The sequence below is a fragment of the Gouania willdenowi genome, unplaced genomic scaffold, assembly GCF_900634775.1.
Source record: "Gouania willdenowi unplaced genomic scaffold, fGouWil2.1 scaffold_93_arrow_ctg1, whole genome shotgun sequence".
NCBI classification, from domain to species: Eukaryota; Metazoa; Chordata; class Actinopteri; order Blenniiformes; family Gobiesocidae; genus Gouania; species Gouania willdenowi.
In genome coordinates this window covers 2,960,656-2,980,341 of record NW_021145258.1, presented here as the reverse complement: position 1 = coordinate 2,980,341, position 19,686 = coordinate 2,960,656, and the positions used below count along the sequence as shown (strand labels likewise).

Below are 19,686 nucleotides of genomic sequence, written 5' to 3'. Positions count from 1 at the left end.
TTAATAGCTATTTTCATTCTCACTGGTCTTTAAATTGTTGTGAAGTTTTTAGCCAAAATAACAAAACTTGTGCCATTTTTCAAGACTTTCCTTTTGCAGAGCGCCAGTTGCTCATTAGCAATGCTCCTGTGAGTCGTGGGTGGAGGTGGTGCTGCTGCTCTGCACCCTCCCCCTCACAAGCCACATCTCAAATGAGGAAAATAAAAAATAAAAAAGTTAATATCAAGGTTAGTTATTTTACAAGTCAAAGCAAACTGATCCCTGCCTTTGATGCTCTCTGCTGCTGTCCCCCTATCAGGAGAGACTTCTACCTGTCTACTGCCAGTCTGCTCTGGCTGCTGAGCAGCGAGAAACTAAAACTGCAACTGACAGCGTCGGTATGTGTGTAGCTCATTATGCGCTGATTGTTTGCATTATTTGTTTATTAATTTCAAGATTATGAGAGAGACTAGTGGCATTAGATGCCAAGCTATTGTTTGATCGTTTGTTTACTATAAGCAGCACGTGTTAGGGAATTTTCCATAGTTAATATGCACTGGGTTAAACTAGGCTTTGTGGTCATGATAAGGCCACACCAAACCTTGGGTTTAGACACAGTCTCCCCTTGAGATAGGGGTAAGCAGTGAGTCTGCTCCTTTTGGGGAAAACAGGAGGCATTCTGATAGCATTGCTATAGCAACCAAGGTCAGATAGATTACTTGTGTCCAGTTGATGCTCACTTCAGTTTCAATATGATGCACACCAGAACCTGCTTGAGATGTGGTTCAAAGTCAAGCATTGTTGAAAACTTCATCATTATGACTCAGACTGTGAAGGCCAACACCTCACTAGACAAGTGTCTCCTGGATGGCCTGACAGAGGAAACTGTTGGAAGGTTCAAAGAGTCTTCTCAGAAAGACTTTTTCCAATCCCTTCCTAACGTGCTGGTTGTACAGCTGACACGCTTTTCTGTCCAAAATCATAAGACAGTAAAGAACAATGGAGCTGTTGATTTTTCACAGATTCTAGAGATTCCTGGAAAATTTGCGTGAATGAGAGAAAATCGGTTAAATATTCTCTGGTCAGCGTTGTAAGTCATCTGGGAACATTGACTGAATATGGCCATTACATCTGTGATGGAGTGAACAGTCAGCAGAGGCTGACTGGCTGCTTCCCAGTTATTGGAGAGACACTTGAAACAAGCACGTTCTGCAAGTGCAGTTTACACAGAATACTCAGGAGGACGACGCTACAACAACAAGACAAAGTCCCTTAAACACAGCAGCGAGCAGAGGATCAACCCTTTAGTCAACATCATTTGTTTCCTTAAACAAATAAATGTGACTTTAATAAAAATACCCACGTTTGTTGGATTTTTGATTTCAAAAGAAACATCTGAGGTAAACTTGACACTTTGGTGCGATCAGTGATATAATGATAATCATTAACTAATTACTTTCAAGCATTACAAATAAAACTGTGATAACTGAAGCATCAGCTAAGTCAGTGGTTCCCAAACAGGGGTACGTGTGCCTCTGGGGCTACAGGAGCACATTACAGGGGGTACACAGAATAATTGAACAATTCATTTAAAAATGATCAGAAAATGTTCTTTTTTTAGGCCATTTTTTGGACAAATTCACCACAAATTAACAGGACTATTGCTCAATAAACCACTATATTGTATTGTAATTTATTGAAACAGGATTATGTTTATGCTGTAGAGGCCATTTTATCACAATGGTGACAATATTAGACAATAATTTGCTTCATTTGACATTGGAGGCCACATTTACTCACTATTGAAGTAATTACATAAAAGTTGCATTGGTAATTTTTAAAAAAAAAATATGAATTTCACTTTAGATTACACTCATTGTTTTGAATTAGTAGATAAAGCCGTAGGAAACCAACCTTTAAGACCCATTTAGAGGTTTAGGAGAGTCCACTGTTCCACTAATGAAAAAGCATATGAAATTATGGAGAGGGTACTTATTATATGAAGAGGGGGTACACATGAGTTGTGAAAATGTAACATGTACTTGGGACAAGAAAGATTGGGAACCACTGAGCTAAGGAGACTAATGCATTTCATTTACAGGGAAACAGCAATCAGAGCAACACAAACTGGTGAGTGTTTGCTTTAGTATTATGATGTAATCACTGGTTAATGTTTGATTTTTGATTTTTTTTTTTTTTTAATCTGCTGATAAATAGTGTCTGTAGTTCCAAAAAGGTTTGATCTCCAGTGGGCCGCAAATTATAGGCAGAAAAGAATGAGCAATTCAGCGACATTATCTCCAATTATTGTGCAATTTAAAGGAATTCTGAGGATTTGTTTGTGAGAAATTGCAGGAATTTAGAAAAATTGAGAATTCTTTCAACAATAACAGATTAAAAATGCAGTGCAGTCATGTGATATAAGCACAAGAAAACTGTGAGTGAGCAGCTGCAGATGTAGGGCCTCTGATTTTCCGTGATCGCAAAAAAAAAAAAGAGGAAAAAACAGAATTCAAGTTCTGAAATGGAAAAATCAATTTGACCCGTTTCTTTTTGTCTCTCAGAAAAGCCTCATATACATGTTTTAGGACAATATCACACATTTACACCATTTTTCACCAGAAAACGGATGATGACTGAATGTGTGGAAAGTTTGAACAAGTTGGTGGACAATTCCACCAATAATTTCCTTTCAAAATGTTGTGCTATGTGTAATAGATTGAGTATAGTGATCATGTTATCCTGTGGCTGAAAATGAATGCAGAGATTCACATCTTTAATGTGTTTTTAATTTTAGATCAGAATCAGAATCAGAAATGTTTTAATAGCCAAGTACGTTTGACTGTTCTCCCTGATTGGGGTAAAGGTCACTGGGGTCGAAAGTGTGATATTATGTGTCACTGGGGTCAAAAGTGTGATATTATGTTAAATGGAGGTAGGGCTGGGCGATATATCGAATATACTCGATATATCGCGGCTTGTAGTCTGTGCGGTGTTGAAAATGACCATACCGTTAAACTCGCGGACTTTTTTTTTTTTTTTTTTGATTTTTTTTTTGAAATGTCATCTTAATGACAACATGCACAAAAGGGCACTATTTGTTTTAAAATATTGTAGTGGCATTATGTACAAAAAGTGCACTTTAATTTTGTGTTTTGAAATGCCATGTGAGTTGCATCCTGCACTAATGTCTTGTTTTGAAATGTCTCTGTGACAATTTTGCACAAAACGTGCACTTTCTGTTGACAATTTTATGTTTGAGCCACTCACTGTTTAATAAATACAGTTATGTCAACTTTGACTTAGTTGTGATATCCCCTTTTTTGCATGAAAGTTTAAAATTGGCATATATTAATGCAGTATGATCAAGAATGTTTTAATGTAGACATATAGAATCATCATACTGGTGTGATTTTGTGCATCAAAGTGTTAATTCAAGGGTAATGCAAAATATCGAGATATATATCGTGTATCGTGACATGGCCTAAAAATATCGCGGTATTTATAAAAGGCCATATCGCCCAGCCCTAAATGGAGGACAAAGATCCTGAGTGGCATCTAAGCAGTGTTTTGTCTATAGACCAGTAGACTAAATTCTGTATATTGTAAATGTGTTGGACCTGCCCATATTTGGGCATGACTCAAACCTATGGCATTGTCTGTGTGCTTTCCTCAGAGGACAGACACTTCAGAATTGAAGGGAGCATCAGAACATAATGTGTACTGATCATTCATTCACTTCTCTTTGATCAAGTAAATAAACCTTTTCAACACAAGACATTCTGGACTCCTGTCTACTCTCTCCACTGACGTATGGGGCTGCATGATTAAAACAGCACGTAAAGTAGTAGTAAGCGTGCTTCTTGAATGGATTGTTTCTTATTGTTTATGAATAATATTGTTTCTAACTATCTAGGTTACCACAGAGAAGATAGAAAGGCTGGTTGCTAGCGAGGAAGTTTTCGAGGGTCTACACATCCAACCAGCAATTCACAGTTTGGTCCAGGAAAACATCAAAGTGCCACAAGATGCAGAAGAGCCTGGACGACAACTTTCAAGATAGCAACGTCTTTTTTAAAAAGATCGGGGCAGAGCACAGGAAGGGAGAGAAAATGGACATTGACATGCTTGACCCCTTCACAATAGGGAAGATCGAAGGCAAGGTGGTGAGCCTTGTGTCTTAGAAGGGAGACAACTGGGAATGTAGACCAACTGCTCCATTTTAAGACACCAGAGGACCACATTCCAGCAAAACTAATAAAGGTGGCCGCCGTGGAGAAGCTTGTGGACCCAACAGAGCCATGCAGTACTCCAACTCCTGGTACGACTTTTAGCTTCAATAAATTGTAATTAAAAATGTAATTTGGGGCAGCGAGGGTCATATCCTATGAGCAAAGATTAGGCCAAACAAAGTTTTTAGTGCAGACTTTAAAGGACTTGCAACTGGTCAGAAACTGGAGAGTCAGGCAAGGTAACTATTTCATATTAAACGCTTAATGACTAGTAAATGTTATTTATTCACAATAATGCTTTCGTCCTCATACAGTTAGTGAGTTCCTACTTGCTTTAGTAGCTCGGAAGTTTCCGTTGCCAGTGACTGTAATAGACACATTTCAGACGACGTCCATCTGTGATGGCATGGCTAAAACAATGCAAAGGGTATGGCTGACAATTATTTATTTATTTTCATTTTTCTTAAAAAACCAACCCTTTTTATTACATACAGCTTGACATCACCAATTATTATGTTTTAATTGGTGGCATATGCAGTAGCAACCACTGAACAGTAGTCGTATTACAGGCTTTGCATTAAGGAAATAAATGTTTCTATGTTTGCGTACAGAATAAATTATTAGTAAAAACCTTCCCTCCAAGGCAATGTATCCAAAGGAAAACATTTTTTTTTATTTGTCGACCCCTTTGGAGCCACAGAAAAACACATGGAGAAATGCAGGGATCCCACAGGAAAATCCCAAATAAGTTCTGTGTTCTTGCTATACTACTTGGCCAATGCAGGATGTCTGAGACAGGGTTCTACTGGTACATTGTTATGTTTCAGGTCATCCACAGGGTTCAAAGACCATTTCAAAGGTATTCAGTGTTAGTTGTTGTACTGCTTAAAATTATTATTACTCCTCATGAGATTGATCTAACACGGTGTAAGACTAGCTTCACTAAATGTATTTTGTTTGTCTAAAACTAAGGGACAATTTAAAGTGTACAAGTATGGGTTGTACAAAATTCCACGTTTGTACATATTGTGTGAAAGACTAAAAACTCTTGTGGTTCTGGACCAAATACAGCGTCATCCAGACAAATCTCGACCACTGTTCTGCTGTGAGTCAAACACACTGACACTGATTAGATGGATGATCTTTACAGATACTCCAGAAGGAACAACAAGAGAGCTGCTGAGGAGGTTTTTGATACTTTCTGGAGAGACTATCTCCCAGACGCAGAAGGTAATTAATAGTTTAATGGTCAAATAAAATGATGCACCTGTTTTTGGTGTGTTTTTATTTTAGGAAAGGTCGTAGAAGCTTGAACCTTGGACCATCAGAAGGCTGTGATTTATAGTGTGTACATTTTCAAGTGTCTAGGACCTTCTGTTGATTTTTAAGGATTTTTTCAAGAATCGTGGGAAAAAAGAAAATATGCAAATGAGGACATTTTATTGGTAGACCTGCTTGTTAACTGACCTATATAATTGGAGCAGCCATTCAAGCTCTGATCACCACAGTGAGAGGTTCTCTTGCATTTGACTTGAAAAAATCTGTTATGTCTGTTTCCCCTGTGTATTACTCCCATATAACCCAGTACTCACCTGTTCTATTGTTTTTGACTGTTTTTTACTTACCTGTGTGTTTTTGTTCATTGATTTCTTGTACCTGTTTTACCTGTTTTACTCTACTTTTTAACAATGCGAGTCCTGCCATCTTACATCTTTATTTTCAATGCTGTGCAGACGTCGGATTGCTTTTTCTTCTTTCTCATTCTGGATGCACACAAGCCTTTCTACAGCAAGGAACAGGGAGCTCCATTGCGTCTGATTGGGTCAGAGGAATTTGCATTCACGTTCCACTGTTTCAAAAGCAATGGCTGACCTGCTGGTTTTATTCCACAGTGCATTGCATTTTACAAAGCAGACCGAGACAGTCTCCTGAACGTTTCGTTGCTAGCTCCTGCAGCAGTGGTGTCAAGAGTTGATTTGAGATTGAGGAGATGGCATACACACTTTTGGTGCTTTGGAAGTTGATACTCAAGGCCGGTGTCTTCGTCCAAAATAGCAGACACATTTTGATACTCAACCTCTAACTCACTTTAATCTTCTGACGCATCATCAAGGATGGAGTCCCTCTCCTTTTGTCCATCAGCAACTGTGTCTTCTTTCTCGTCTACACCATATAATTGAAAAGCCTTCAGGAAGTTTGAGCCACTGTCTGTTGTTGTCTTGGTTACTTTTGCCCAGATGTGGTACTCAGAATGTATTACCTCCAATGCTGCAGCAAGGACATCAAATGTGTGCGAGGCTTTAGAGAAGTGTGGTCTATCCAGTGACAGGTGACACCTAAGTAACTACACTGGCTGACAGACCAGCAGTCTGTTGTGGTAGCAACATGGTTCACAGTGCTCAACTTTTTGATGATTGTGCTCTTCATGTTCTTTGCAGCTTCCTGTATTCTACAGCACAATATTGTTCTTGTCATTACTGTACACTGAGGTTGCAAGGTTTCTATCATAGTATTAAAAGACGGTATCTCAACCAAAGAAAATGGTTGGTTGGCTTCACATACAAAATTTAGCACAAGCTTGTCAAGTGTTGTCTGTGTTATACACCATGGAGGGACAGAGATGGAATCTGTGGAATTCTTCAAGGGAGGTTCATCAGAAGTGGAGGATTTTTGCTTTCTCTCAGACTCTATTAAGTTAGTGTACATTGACAGTTTGTTGGGGTGAACTCTCTGTTGACAGAAATTAAATATCAATGAGGCTACACAGGATCTATTTATTAAAATACACTCATCAGACCAAATTCAAACAGGAACATTTCCTACACATAAAATTTCTGCTCATCTGAATGGTCTAGTTCAGACATAAACAACTGAAGGCCTGGGGGCCACATGCGACCCCCAAAACAAAATTGTAATTTATGAAGTTGGAAGTTATATGAACAACATAATGTGGCGTTATAAGGCGAAGCGCCCGTTAGGTAGAAAAAAATGGCAACGCCAACCCCTCAAAATTAGGTTTAAACAGACTTCCGTCAAGGGGTAAACAGAAGACACACAGGTGGTCGTGTACAATGGAGAACAGAGACGCGTTCTTGGTGGAAAAACTTACAATGGTTTATTCTTTAACAATAAAAAAACAACTGTCCATATAAAAGAGTAAGCTCACTATATACAGCAGCAACCGGGCCTACCATCAACGTGGGAGGAGGGTCCAAATAAATCAAATCAAATTAAAGTGACACACTCATGACTATGTGGGGGGGGGGAGGAAACGCCCAAACGCCTACACCAGGACTGCACCGCACACGAAAAAAAACCACCACCTCGGACCCACCACCACGATGACTGCTGCGGCTGCCGAGAGGAGAAGCACAGTAAGGATACAATATAACCAAATTTAAACACCAATATGAGCGGACATTCCATAAACAAAAAGAAAACACAAATAGGTTTACAAATCAGGTCTACAGTTGGGGGTATTCTGTCATGAAAACAAAACATTCAACTATTTTTTTAACCAAATACATCTGACAAAAACAATATGCAAAACCGAACAATAAGAACACACAAGTGATGAATCTTCCCTTAGGCAAAACACACACACACACACACCCACACTGACACGCAAACGTCACACACACACGCAAGCATGCACACACTACACACTACACACTGACACAGACACGCAACGTCATGCACACAGAAGCTAGACCGGGCGATACCCGTCACTAACAGCCGCAGCCGGGGCCGCCGAGTGCGAGCCGGGCACCGGCTTCGATTAAAGCAGCCGAAGCTACCGATGCCTCGGGGTGTAAGCGTTCCCGTGGACACGCAGTAGGCGAAGCAGCAGTGTTCCTTGTTCTACTTAGCTTTCTCCAACAGGTCCCGTGTCCCGATCGCCGGCAGCCCTCCCCCGGTAGCAGAGCCTCCGTCCTGCGCGGCTGGTGTGTTCCGGTTCTGTTTAACACAGACACGTTATCACCACAGCTAATGGTAGCCTACACATTAGCCACAATCAATGCCTACCCGCTGCAGGGCGAGGTCAGGTTTGGGGGGGCTGATGATCGCCACCGTCTGTCGGTATTAAATGACCCTATAATGCGTAATAACCACGAGTCCATCATTAAGATCAGGCAATCAAACATTTGAAAATGAGCGAGTCGCACACCTACCGATCTAAGAATCAATGAGAGCACGCAGTTCCGGTAGCGTGCAACAGGAGTGCCCGAGTCAGGTATGGGGAGGAGCAAAAGCCAGGGAGGAACGAGTGGTTGGAGGAAGAAACTCAATCCCTTTTATTCTCCCACCCTGTTAATAGGCCAGACTAACTTGCTAGCAGCAATACTGCTACAATAATATACAGAACTCCAGAAAACGACAGCAAAATGTCAAGAAAATTACAATAACAAAACAACAGAAACAAAACAAAAACAGAAAAAGCTTTAAAAGAATACAAAAAATGATCCATAAAACACTCAAAATGACAACAAAGACACACTAAACAACTAACACACGACAACAAACATTTGCTGTATAGACGAGAAAATCTACAGAATGAATTTTAAAACAAGGTATTTACAAGCTTATATTAATGATCGGATTGGTCATTCTTCTAAATGCTGACATGAATGTTGATGTCTCATCATCATTATGTTTCAAACATAATGGTTCATAGCACTATTATATTCTAGTAATTCCATTTAGAAGCCTTTTCCTACAGTTTTTGGTGATTGTGATTCTAAAATGGACATAGGAGCACCAGTGCTGGTTGCAAATGTGCACATTTTCTGTTATCATTGTAGGCTATTTCACATTCATTTCTAAATTGGTCATGTGGAGTGGAGGCAGACATTTAGCGATTGTGTGCACACGTGGTATATCTGTTTTTACAGTTACATACAAATACATTCAGGCCAACTCACTGTAGAAAGTATCTTCTCCAGTAAAACATTTGCCAGTTATTTATGACATTAAAACAGGGCTAATGTTAGCTTTTCTATCAACAAAAACTCATCTATAACTTAGCGCAACATGTTTCCTCAAGTTGGAAGTTGAGTTCTTGTCGGCTGAAATGTCAACATGTTTGGGTAGACAGATATGACAGTGCATAATACAGCTGCTTTTTGTCATCTGTAAACTAAACATGGTTTTCATGTAGGACCAGGAGTGTTCTGCCTCTTCTGGTTCCCTCGCCGTTGATTCCGACATTGTTGTCGTCTTTTCACATTCTAATGTATGTGCCCCGTGTAGTCACTTTGCCTCTGTGCTGTGCCGCAAAGAAGTCATGTGACTGCCTGGCGCCATTTGATTGGTGAAATTGAGTCAAATGTTACAAGTGGCTACGTTTGATTGGTGAAACAGTGTCATGTGACGACATTTGGCGGAAGTCTCGCTGATAAAACAAAGATTGTGTATTGAACAACCTATGAAGAAAAATCCAAGTAACGAGCAGAATGTAGGCTAATGTAACGGAGTAAAAGTACTGTTTCACAAATATACTCAAGTAAATGTAAAAAGTATCTTGCATTAAAACTACTCTTACAAGTAGAATGCATCCAAAAAGTTACTTAAGTAAGTGTAAGGGAGTAAATAAAACGTGTTACTACCCACCTCTGTAACTGAATGTGAGGCATGAGGGTCTTTTTGTGTCTGTGTGTTTTACAGTGTGAACATAAGGCAGACATTAAAAACACTCCTGTTGCTTTCCTCTCTGGAGCAGCACCACTTTGGGAGACGGCTCTTGTTGAATGCATAATAATATTTATAAATATACAATAGTATTGTCTGTTTTCTTCATCTTTTATTCTTATCTTGCAAATCTAAATCCATGTTTTTGTGGTAAAATCAGTTCAAAAGTCAAATTTGCAATAATTCACAGTATTATTTAAATTGTAAATTTATGGGAAATTACTGCAATTAAATATTAATGGTAAAGTTAAAAATACAGGCAGTGACTGTAATTTACATATAGTAAGACAATGTAATTCTACAGCTACATATTGCTATCTCACAGTGATTCCACAGGCATGGGCTGAAGTTACAGTATACAGCTGTACATTATATTTTACTGGACATTATGCGTGCAGTACACATTAATGTGAAATATTTGTAACACATCATTGTGAAATGTTAAAGTAATGCAATTAGTTGTAAATCATGACTATATATTATTAGTACATAACTATGGTTGCATGCTGCATGATTTAGTAACTTTCCCCAAAAAGCTGCAGTTTGGATGAAATGGATCAATGTAAAGAGGTCAGAGAAGTGCACTCATAGTTTTGTTATGAACAAAACACTTTATGATTTTTATATGAACATAAACACTATATAAAGATTGAGTCACTTAGGGGGAGAGGATAGCCACCACTTTTTCTCCATTATCCCTGCATCTCATAGAGAAGCTGTTTTCCAGAAAGCGATCTTGAAACGGTTACCACAGCTCCTCATTGATGAACAGCTGCCTGTCATCACTTAGAAGTGTTAGAATCCCGTCCTCCATCAATGGTTAGCTCCTCCTCCACCTCTGTGAGACCAAGCTCCTGTTAGTGATGAGATGAATTTACATTACAAACACAACTGTATTTAAATAACATGTTGAAGATATGATACACAATGTAAATGTAGACAGAGTATATGACTTCCTGAGGGTGACTTTCCACAATAAGATCAGCTGGAAACCTCACATCTATGAAAGCTAAAGGTATTATGGGCTTGAATGGAAACAACATGACACATTATGGACAGTGAGTCTTTACACATTTAAATTAATGACATTAGCTCACTTTGTGTATGATGGGAATATGTTTCTATGTAACTTTAATAAACTTGAATTTTAAAGACACATCAAGTTTAGGATGTTGCAAACAATGTACATAGCTTAACACATGATACCTGAGAAAAAAAAGACCATTTTAAGAAAGATAGATGAAACATTTAATTTAAAAAGCAGTGTGTTAACACTACAGTGTGTTCCACTGTATGTGTGTGTGCGTGTGTGTGTCTTTCTTTGCACAATAGTTAATGTTCTTACCGTAACAGTGGTCTGCCAAGCGGAACTTAACTGGAACCCGTCCATGTGTCACACAGTTAAGTGTGAGACATAGACATTCTTGCCCAACATCACCTCAGTATTTGCTGCCTCTCTCCAGCAGTAAATGCTGACTGTGCAGGATTCCTGATGGAAACAGTCAGAGGACAGAGATTACTTTTAGAGACAAATCATTGTTACCCTTTGACCTAATCCATTTTAATAAAAAACATACTTTATACATTTCTGTTTTACAGAGAAAGTCTCAGTGTAATGGTTCACCCTGCTCCTTTTAATGTCTACCACTTTTTTATCTCTTCAGAACAGTTTTTACCATGTAAATTAACCTAGTTGAAACTATGCATATTTCACATAGGTTTCAGTTACATGCTATCGCTACATTTACTGCTAATATCCAGGCCCACTAGCTGATCAGTCCTAGAGGTCTGCAGTCCTGCAGGTATGAGACGTCTCCCTGTTCCATCACAGCTGAAACTGTACAAATGACATCGTACAGCTCAGCCTCATCTGTTCAGGAGCAGTGATACATATAAAGTCTGTTGTAATAATTATTAATCATTTCTCAGGTCAGCTCATCTCCTGCAAAGTCAACTTTCAAAGGGGCTTCATGTTGGTCCCCAAACCCACCATTTTTAGGGGCCCCACCTGGAAACAATAGAATGGTCAAGTTTACCATTAAAATAAATTCCATAATTTGACAATGATCAATTTATTTAAACTATAATTAGTTTAATTCTATGGCAGATAAATGTGAGGCAACCACACTAAGATTTCTGTTTTCATTTCAAAAGGTCAGGACATGTATGTGGTCAGTAGGTCTGGAAATCTATTGAAAATCAAGTTCTATTATTTCTGAGGACCAATCAGGAGCTATTGGCTGCACCTGTGATGTTCTCCCTCAGCTGACTCCAATCAGTAGCTCAGAGTCTATATAAGGGGGTGGCAGGTCTTTAGCTCAGTTGAGTGTGTGCTATCAGAGAGTCAACACCATCAGTTCACTTTCTGTTCAGAGGGTATTCCATAAAGTGGGTTATGTCTAAACTCAAATGAGGGAAACTCTGAGTATCCCATTCCTAAACATGAGGTATGTTCTTCTCTGAGTATGTTACCCTGGCAACATTGTCAGTGAACTAAACCTGGTTGCTGGCAGGTTTTATCAAAGAAACCCTGGGTTTCTACCTGGCTCCGCCCACCTGGACAAGAGTGAAGTCATGGATTGTTAGTTCATTGCTAATCCCATTGACATAAAAGCTCAAATGATTAGAAATGCTTTACGCTGCGAGAGCTTTTTCTGACCAAGACAGGATATGTTTTATTTTCCTGAGGAGTATCTTTGGGAACGATACCGGTTTAGTTTATTCTTTATGATCATCTGGGATCACACATTAGGAAACTCATACCGTGGACGAGCGCTCACATCCACACAAATCTTGTGACGCTTTACGTTTTTTCGCTAACGATAGTTTGCTTTATAATATTGAGGATGCTGAGCACCTGGGAAAGACAACTGTATGCAGATCAATAAGGAAGGTTGCTCTGGCATTAAAAGGCTGACTTCCTTCGTTTGTCACGTTCCCAGGATACAAGCCAGTGGCTAATATAAAAGCTGTATTCTACAGGATTGCAGGTGAGTGATGTACACATTATTTACTGTATTATTAAAATGACATGCATTGTGCTGCAACCACACAGGTGGGTGAGTAGTTTAATGTGCTCTAATTCAGCAGGAATCCCAAATGTTTTAAGCTGTGTGGATGGGACACAAAATCCCACAATTGCTCCAAAATGAGGCGGACTATGTGAATAGGAAATCATTTCACAGCATCAATGTCCAGGTCGAACAGCTATCACACTCATGTACATAGAAATGTATTTGTAATTCATTGAACATGTCATTCTCTGAACTGTGAAGATCATGTGATCCCTTCTACCTCATCACCAATGTGGAAGCAAAGTGGCCTGGCTCTGTGCACGACTCCAGAATTTATGGGGAGTGTAGTCTGTGCAACAGATTTGAAGTGTTAAGGAAGAACGTTTTTTGCACTGTTCATCTCCAGTTTAATAGAAGTTCTGTATATCCTCTTATTACAGGCCACTTTGATACCTATTGGGAGATCGAGGCTACCCATGCCTGCCAATGTTACTGACTCCATATCCTGACCCTGAGCCTGGTCCCCAACTACATTTTAATGTGGCCCACAGCAGGACTAGAGCCTGGGTTGAGAATACCATAGGCATTCTCAAAGCTCGGTTCCAGTGCCTGAAAAAGCTCAGGGTCACTCCAGCAAGGTCATGTGACATTATTGTGGCATGTGTTGTTCTCAATAATATTGCAATTATTAGAGGGGAGCCACACCCTGCTGTACAACTGATTCCTGAGGATGACCATCCCTTCATCCTGCTGCTGATGCCCAGGATGGAAGGGCCATAAGGGACATTGTCTGCAGGAATCTGTTAAACTCTTTCCTTAACCCCCCATCAAAACATTATATAAAACAACATTGCTTTTAAAAAAAAGCCCCAGAAATGTTTGTGAAAAAGAAAATACAGAAACAAGTAATTTTTGTGCTATTCTTATTCCCTAAAAGTTCAAAAGCATCTATTAAAATCTCTACAGATAGTACCATCATTCACATATGACTATGAACCCACATTAACTATCGTTGAAGTAACAGGATTTCAAGATCTGTCTTTATCTTTTGTAGGTAAATTTGTTCAGTTTATTTTTGGTTATTTGTCTAATGAGGTTGATCCTGTATAATTCTTTGGCTGGTAACTGGGAAACAATGGCCAGCATTTAATTATTGCTGTTGGTTAAGCAGAGATATTATTTCAACCTCATATGCACCTATTACACCTATTTTAAATAGCAGTAATGGTGGAAACTCTCCCCCCCTGCAGCACAATGCTGACCCTGAGGGGATCATAGAGCATGGGGGCCAGAGGCTCCCACAGGTCGGTGGCCACGACATCATCATAATTTCCGAGGAGAAGGATGTACTCCCCTTCCTCTGATGGCAGACAGGACAGTACCTCCACCTCCTGGGCTGCAGATATCACTGACTGTTAGGAGAAAGATGAATGAATATATACATAGGGGAAGAGAACCAATCATCCTATTGAAAACAAAAATGAATATTTACATGTACTGCAGTACTGTTAGTACTCTGCAGCTGAAAGCCATAGTGGTTAGTGACACCCTTTAGGTGGGTCACTTTAATCCTGCTGTGCTGCAGGATGGGGAACAGGACAGCTTCTCTCCAGAGGTTCATGATGACTCTGGTCCCATCCTATAAAAGAGGGTGACAGCAGTAGTAAATGTATTGGTCAGTTAATGATATTTTTAAATTGTAAATGTACATTAAACAACAGTTAGTTCCAAACAAGTCATTTGATTATATCAGCACTCATGGAATGTGTTTGGTCCAGAGTAACAACAGCACTGGGACTTTTTACACACGTTATCACTCCTTTGTTCAGGCTTTCTAATAGAAAATGTTTGTGTTGCCTGGCAACAGCCTCGTCTCCCTTCCAGTTGTGGATCTATTTGTTTTGGAGGAGCCAAATAAATGATTAAATAAACAAATCATAATCTGTTGTTGCTTAATACTGTTGACTAATAAAATGTGCTTGTAGAACTGTTGGATAATTAAAAAAGCACAACTTCCAGTGTAATATTGCTTTTATCCATGTTTCAATTTACATTGATTTACTTATTAGAATGATCAATCAATGAAAGACAACTTTGATAAATGACAGATTGATATGGTTATTACAACAAAAATGTGTTAGATGTTTAATTAGTTATAAATCCTCAGTCAAATATTTTTCTCATGGCATAACTCTTTGTTTTGCAGACCTACAACCCAAAAATACAGCAACGAGACCAAAACAAAGAGAAAGCTTCAATTTTTTGCTATCATTGTCAATTTTATTCACGTTTAATTGTTCTTTTTAAGAAGCACAAAAATAAATACATTAAAAACTAGAACTGCAAGCAGTTATGAAAGGGGACCAAGCCTTCCCGCGCAACTCCGCCCCCAGGTTTCGCAGAGCCCGTGAAAGTACGTCACTAAGGATGAAGGGTGAGGGGCGATCGGTCCAGACCAATGCCAGATTGCTTCATGGTGACAATTTACTGTTTATAATTTCAATAATTAAAGCTGCCTGGAGACAAAATCAGTTTAATCTATAGTTTAGGCTTCATAGGTCACGTTTGAAATTGCTGTTTGTTTAAAACTTTGTTTTGATCTCCACTGTAAAAACTCATTTTATTGACATTGTGGGATGTGGAGTTCCATAGACAAATGAATCGAATTGTTTTTACTTCATTCTTACCATGATTTCTTGTGTTTCTTCACCAGACGCAGAGAACAGATTTGATTGAGAATATATTTGCACTTTATTTACATATTTACAGTTTAATTGTATATTTGCACACATACACACATGTGGAAATTCATGTTTTTTTCAAACTTTGAACCACGGGTGATCCAGCAGTTCCTCTAACCCCATTCAAAGGTCAGGATCTGGCCTCAGACACTGCACCACAAGGAGTTTCCCACTGGAGAGTAAAATGAATGGAAGATTTTAGAACACTGATTGTCTAGAAATCAGGGGTGTCAAAGATTCAAAAAGTAGCTGCTATTTCTAATTTGACCAAAAGGGTCTCACCATAGTGTATAAGACTGTTATTGGTGCACATACACTTATTTTCCTTTAATATGCCACAGTTAATAAAATCAGAATTAGGGCTGTCAATTAATTACAGGAAAAAAATAATGCACTAAAAAAATTAACGCCATTAATCGCTTATTTTACTTCTCATTGCGCACGTTCCCGGAATACTCAATACTAATGCATCGGCTACAATGGTAGAACCTGAGGAGAAGTCTTTGTGCGAGTAAATTTTAGTTTAAAAACAATAGAAAACTAAAGCCCAGTTGTGTGCAAATTGAGCAAGAAAAGAGTGTCACGGTCCGGTGTGGGTGTGGACCCAAATGCAAGGAGAGATGGAGGCAGGATAGAGGCATAACGTTCTTGGAACCAGTCCATGTTTATTTCTCAAAAGCAAATTCCAAAATCCAAACTCAAATCCAAAACAGGGGAGCAGGAACAGAGAGCAAGACCAGACACAACTGCACACGAAGAGGGAGACAACAAACCTGACAACATCAACGAACCAGCAACCACACTGTGACCAAGCACTCAGTTAAATAGTGGAGGAGGCCTGATTAGGAATGGACCACACCTGGGTGAAAACATGAGGGAGCTAATCAATCACCAACCAAGCACACAGACATCACTGAGGGGTGGAGCCACAAACAGGAACACCTGAAACATAGACAAGAGTTAAGCACAAACCAAATAAACAAAGACAGAATAACTAAACTAACCAACAGAACATGACAAAGAGTGTGTAGCAGCTAGCACCTCAATGATAACTTAGTAGCAGCTAGCACGGACAGCGGTCCTTTGGACACTACAGTAGACCGAGTGGCCAAGATGACAGGGTTCAGAGCCAAAATGAATAAATCCATGAGTTGTTAATAATGCTATTTTTGATGTGCTAATTTACAGTACTGTGATTGATGGGTCTGTTTTTATTTATTATCTATTATCTGAAGGAGAGAAAAAGCAAGGAGCAATGGAAATGACTTTTTAAAGCCCAATTTGTTATACATAATGTTTACAATCTGCCACAATAATGTAATTTAAATGAAAATACCACAAGTTGAGGGCGTTTCTTAGCAAACGTTAGGTGAGATTAAAAAAGAGATTAATTAAATTAATTAATTGCACAATATTTTTAATCTATTGACAGCACTAATCAGAATGTCCTTTCATTCATTCGCACAACAACAAAGGTAAAACGTTTTCAATCGTCATTATTTAGTGCTTATTATGCCATTATTATACTGGTTTGAACCACTTTGACTAAAATGAGTTTGACACCCCTGCTGGACAGTACAGTCAAGTGTTTGTGTTTGCATGACTTACAGTGAGAGAGATGGCTTATGAGCCGTGTTTCTCCTGTCATGTGTTCCATTTTGCCAAAGGCGTGGCACAGGTACAGGTTACGAAGGGGGAGCCCGATCTGGCACACCGTGGTTTGTTCAGCCTGGTACTTCTTATGGAGAAGAGACTCCGGTGGGGCAAAAATCTGTGTACCTAGAATCATAAACAAATGGAACATAAAAAGCAGTCACAACGAGAGTCAAAGAGGAAATTCTGTGGATTCAAAGATGTGCAACCAAGAAAAGAATTAAACACCAACCAGCAAACCGCTCATAGGGCACGTCTTTGATCCAATCACCACAGCTAAAGTCAATAATCTTTACAGATGGGGTTCCATTGGTGTTGGATATCAGGATATTTTTGGCTTTAATGTCCCTGTGGAAGACCCCATTTTTATGCATTATGACCGCTGCTTTGAGGATTTGCTTGATGATAACCTGTAACAGAAAGAGACAGAAGGGTTAGGGTAAGACTGTCATTATACATATGTTTTATTTTCTAAATTAAACAAACTTCCACGATTTAGGATATCTACAAAGAATAAAGCTTGGCACACACGGGAAAAAAATGATTATTAATACTAACTTTGAGTTGTTTAATGCATGCACATGCTAGCTCCTAAGCCCCATCCCTCTCAAAGCTAAAGCTAGCCTGCAGGCTAACGCGAGGAAAGTTGTTGCTAGCGGTCTTGAAACATTGCAGGAGAAACGCAGCAAAAAACACTTGGTAAACAAGCAAGGCAAGTCAAATTCTCTTATCTGAGAACACTTTGGGTTTGATGATGAAGTGTTTTGTTTTGTGAAATTGTGAACATACTTGATTTTAGGGTTTGAAGGATTTTATTTATGATTAAGGAATACATTTTACATTGTTTTGTTCAAAAACTGAATACGTTTTTGGTTGACAAATAATCAAGATTTCAATTCTGACTAAAAATAATGATTATTATTGTTTTCTATAATCGAGCAGCCCTAGATTAGGGGCAGTGAGGGGAGGAGTTTGGAGACACAGTGATTAAAGTCGTGCTACCTTCACTTCCTGTTCCTGCATGTTTCTGTTCTTCATTTCGTTGTAGTCATGCAGATCCATGGCATTGTCAGGAAGTTCCATAACTATGACCACCTCATCTTTAAGCTCAACAATATCCACCAACTCAATGATTCCGGGGTTATATTTGCAGCCTTCCACGAGGTTACCAGCCGCGTTCATCAACAGCAGCGCCTCCAAAACCATCAACTCTCCATCCTGGAAGTTTAGAAAACAAACAGCCCATGTTTCAAAAACGAGTCCCAAATCTGAGAATTTCTGCCATCATTGATGAGAAAAATACTTACATCCACTTGACAGTATTCCACCTCCGCCTTTGGAATATGTTTTAAGGCTACCTGCAAGACAAAAATCAAGTATTTAATCACAACGTTCATGGTTTTTAAACACTAAAATCAGTGGGAATGTGTGTAAAATGTGATACACTTTTGGGTTTTTCTGAGTATTTTTGTAACATTTTTCACTGTCGTATCAAAACTGAAATCTGAACTAATCTGTTCTACCGACTGATTATGACACTGGGCCAGGGTTGGAGTCAATTATAATTATAATTGTGTAATTGATAATAAATTACAATTATGACGTAACTATAATTGTAATTAGAAATATGTGTTGCTGTTGTTACTGTAATTGAATTGAACATGGTAATTGTAATTGTCATGGAAATTTTATAAAAACTGTAACGTTTAATTAAATGCAAACATGGGGAACAGGGTTACTGTTCTATGGCTTACACAAACATAGTTAACATTTAAAACTTTTAAAATAAAATAAATAATTATTATTAAAATATGTTTCATATCAAGTTTACCTGTTGGTTCTCTTAAGGATCATTTTACCATTTTTTGGAAAATAGAAATCTAGGGATATACTGATGGTTCAAAACTGAAAAGAGATGCTAACACAAGAGAAGGGTCACAGTTAATGGGGTGATTCATTAAAGGCACAGTAATTGTGGTTGATTGTAATTGAACTTGGTAATTGAGAACAAAATTGTAATTTACCTTTAGGGGAATAATAATAATTTTAATTTTGATAGTAATCGGAAAAAATGTTGGTCGCTGTAATTGTAATTGAGTTGTAATTGAATATGGATAAATGAAGACGTAAATGTAATTTTTAAAGGCTGAAAACACTAAAACTGTGTGTAAATTGTGTGTATAAACTTACAGACTTGTCAGCATACAAGCTAAAACCGGCGTAGACGCTCCCAAAACCACCTTTACCAAGCAGACACTGCTCCTTGTAAAAATGCTCAAAATTCTCTGCAAACACACAAATGCACACATTGGTTTGAAAATGCAACAATTTAGACATTCGGACAGAAACGCACACACAACTGTAACTTCTAAAATGACT

At 38.7% G+C, this 19,686-nt stretch overlaps 1 long non-coding RNA gene across 1 annotated transcript; it reads right to left on the bottom strand.

Moving 5' to 3' along the window:
- Positions 1 to 8,018: 8,018 nt before the first annotated feature.
- On the bottom strand, positions 8,019 to 8,415 carry LOC114461102 (uncharacterized). The gene is made up of 3 exons (XR_003673801.1): positions 8,384 to 8,415; positions 8,238 to 8,304; positions 8,019 to 8,168 (listed from the first exon to the last, which is right to left on the bottom strand). It is a non-coding gene; the product is annotated as an uncharacterized LOC114461102 (long non-coding RNA).
- Positions 8,416 to 19,686: the final 11,271 nt, after the last annotated feature.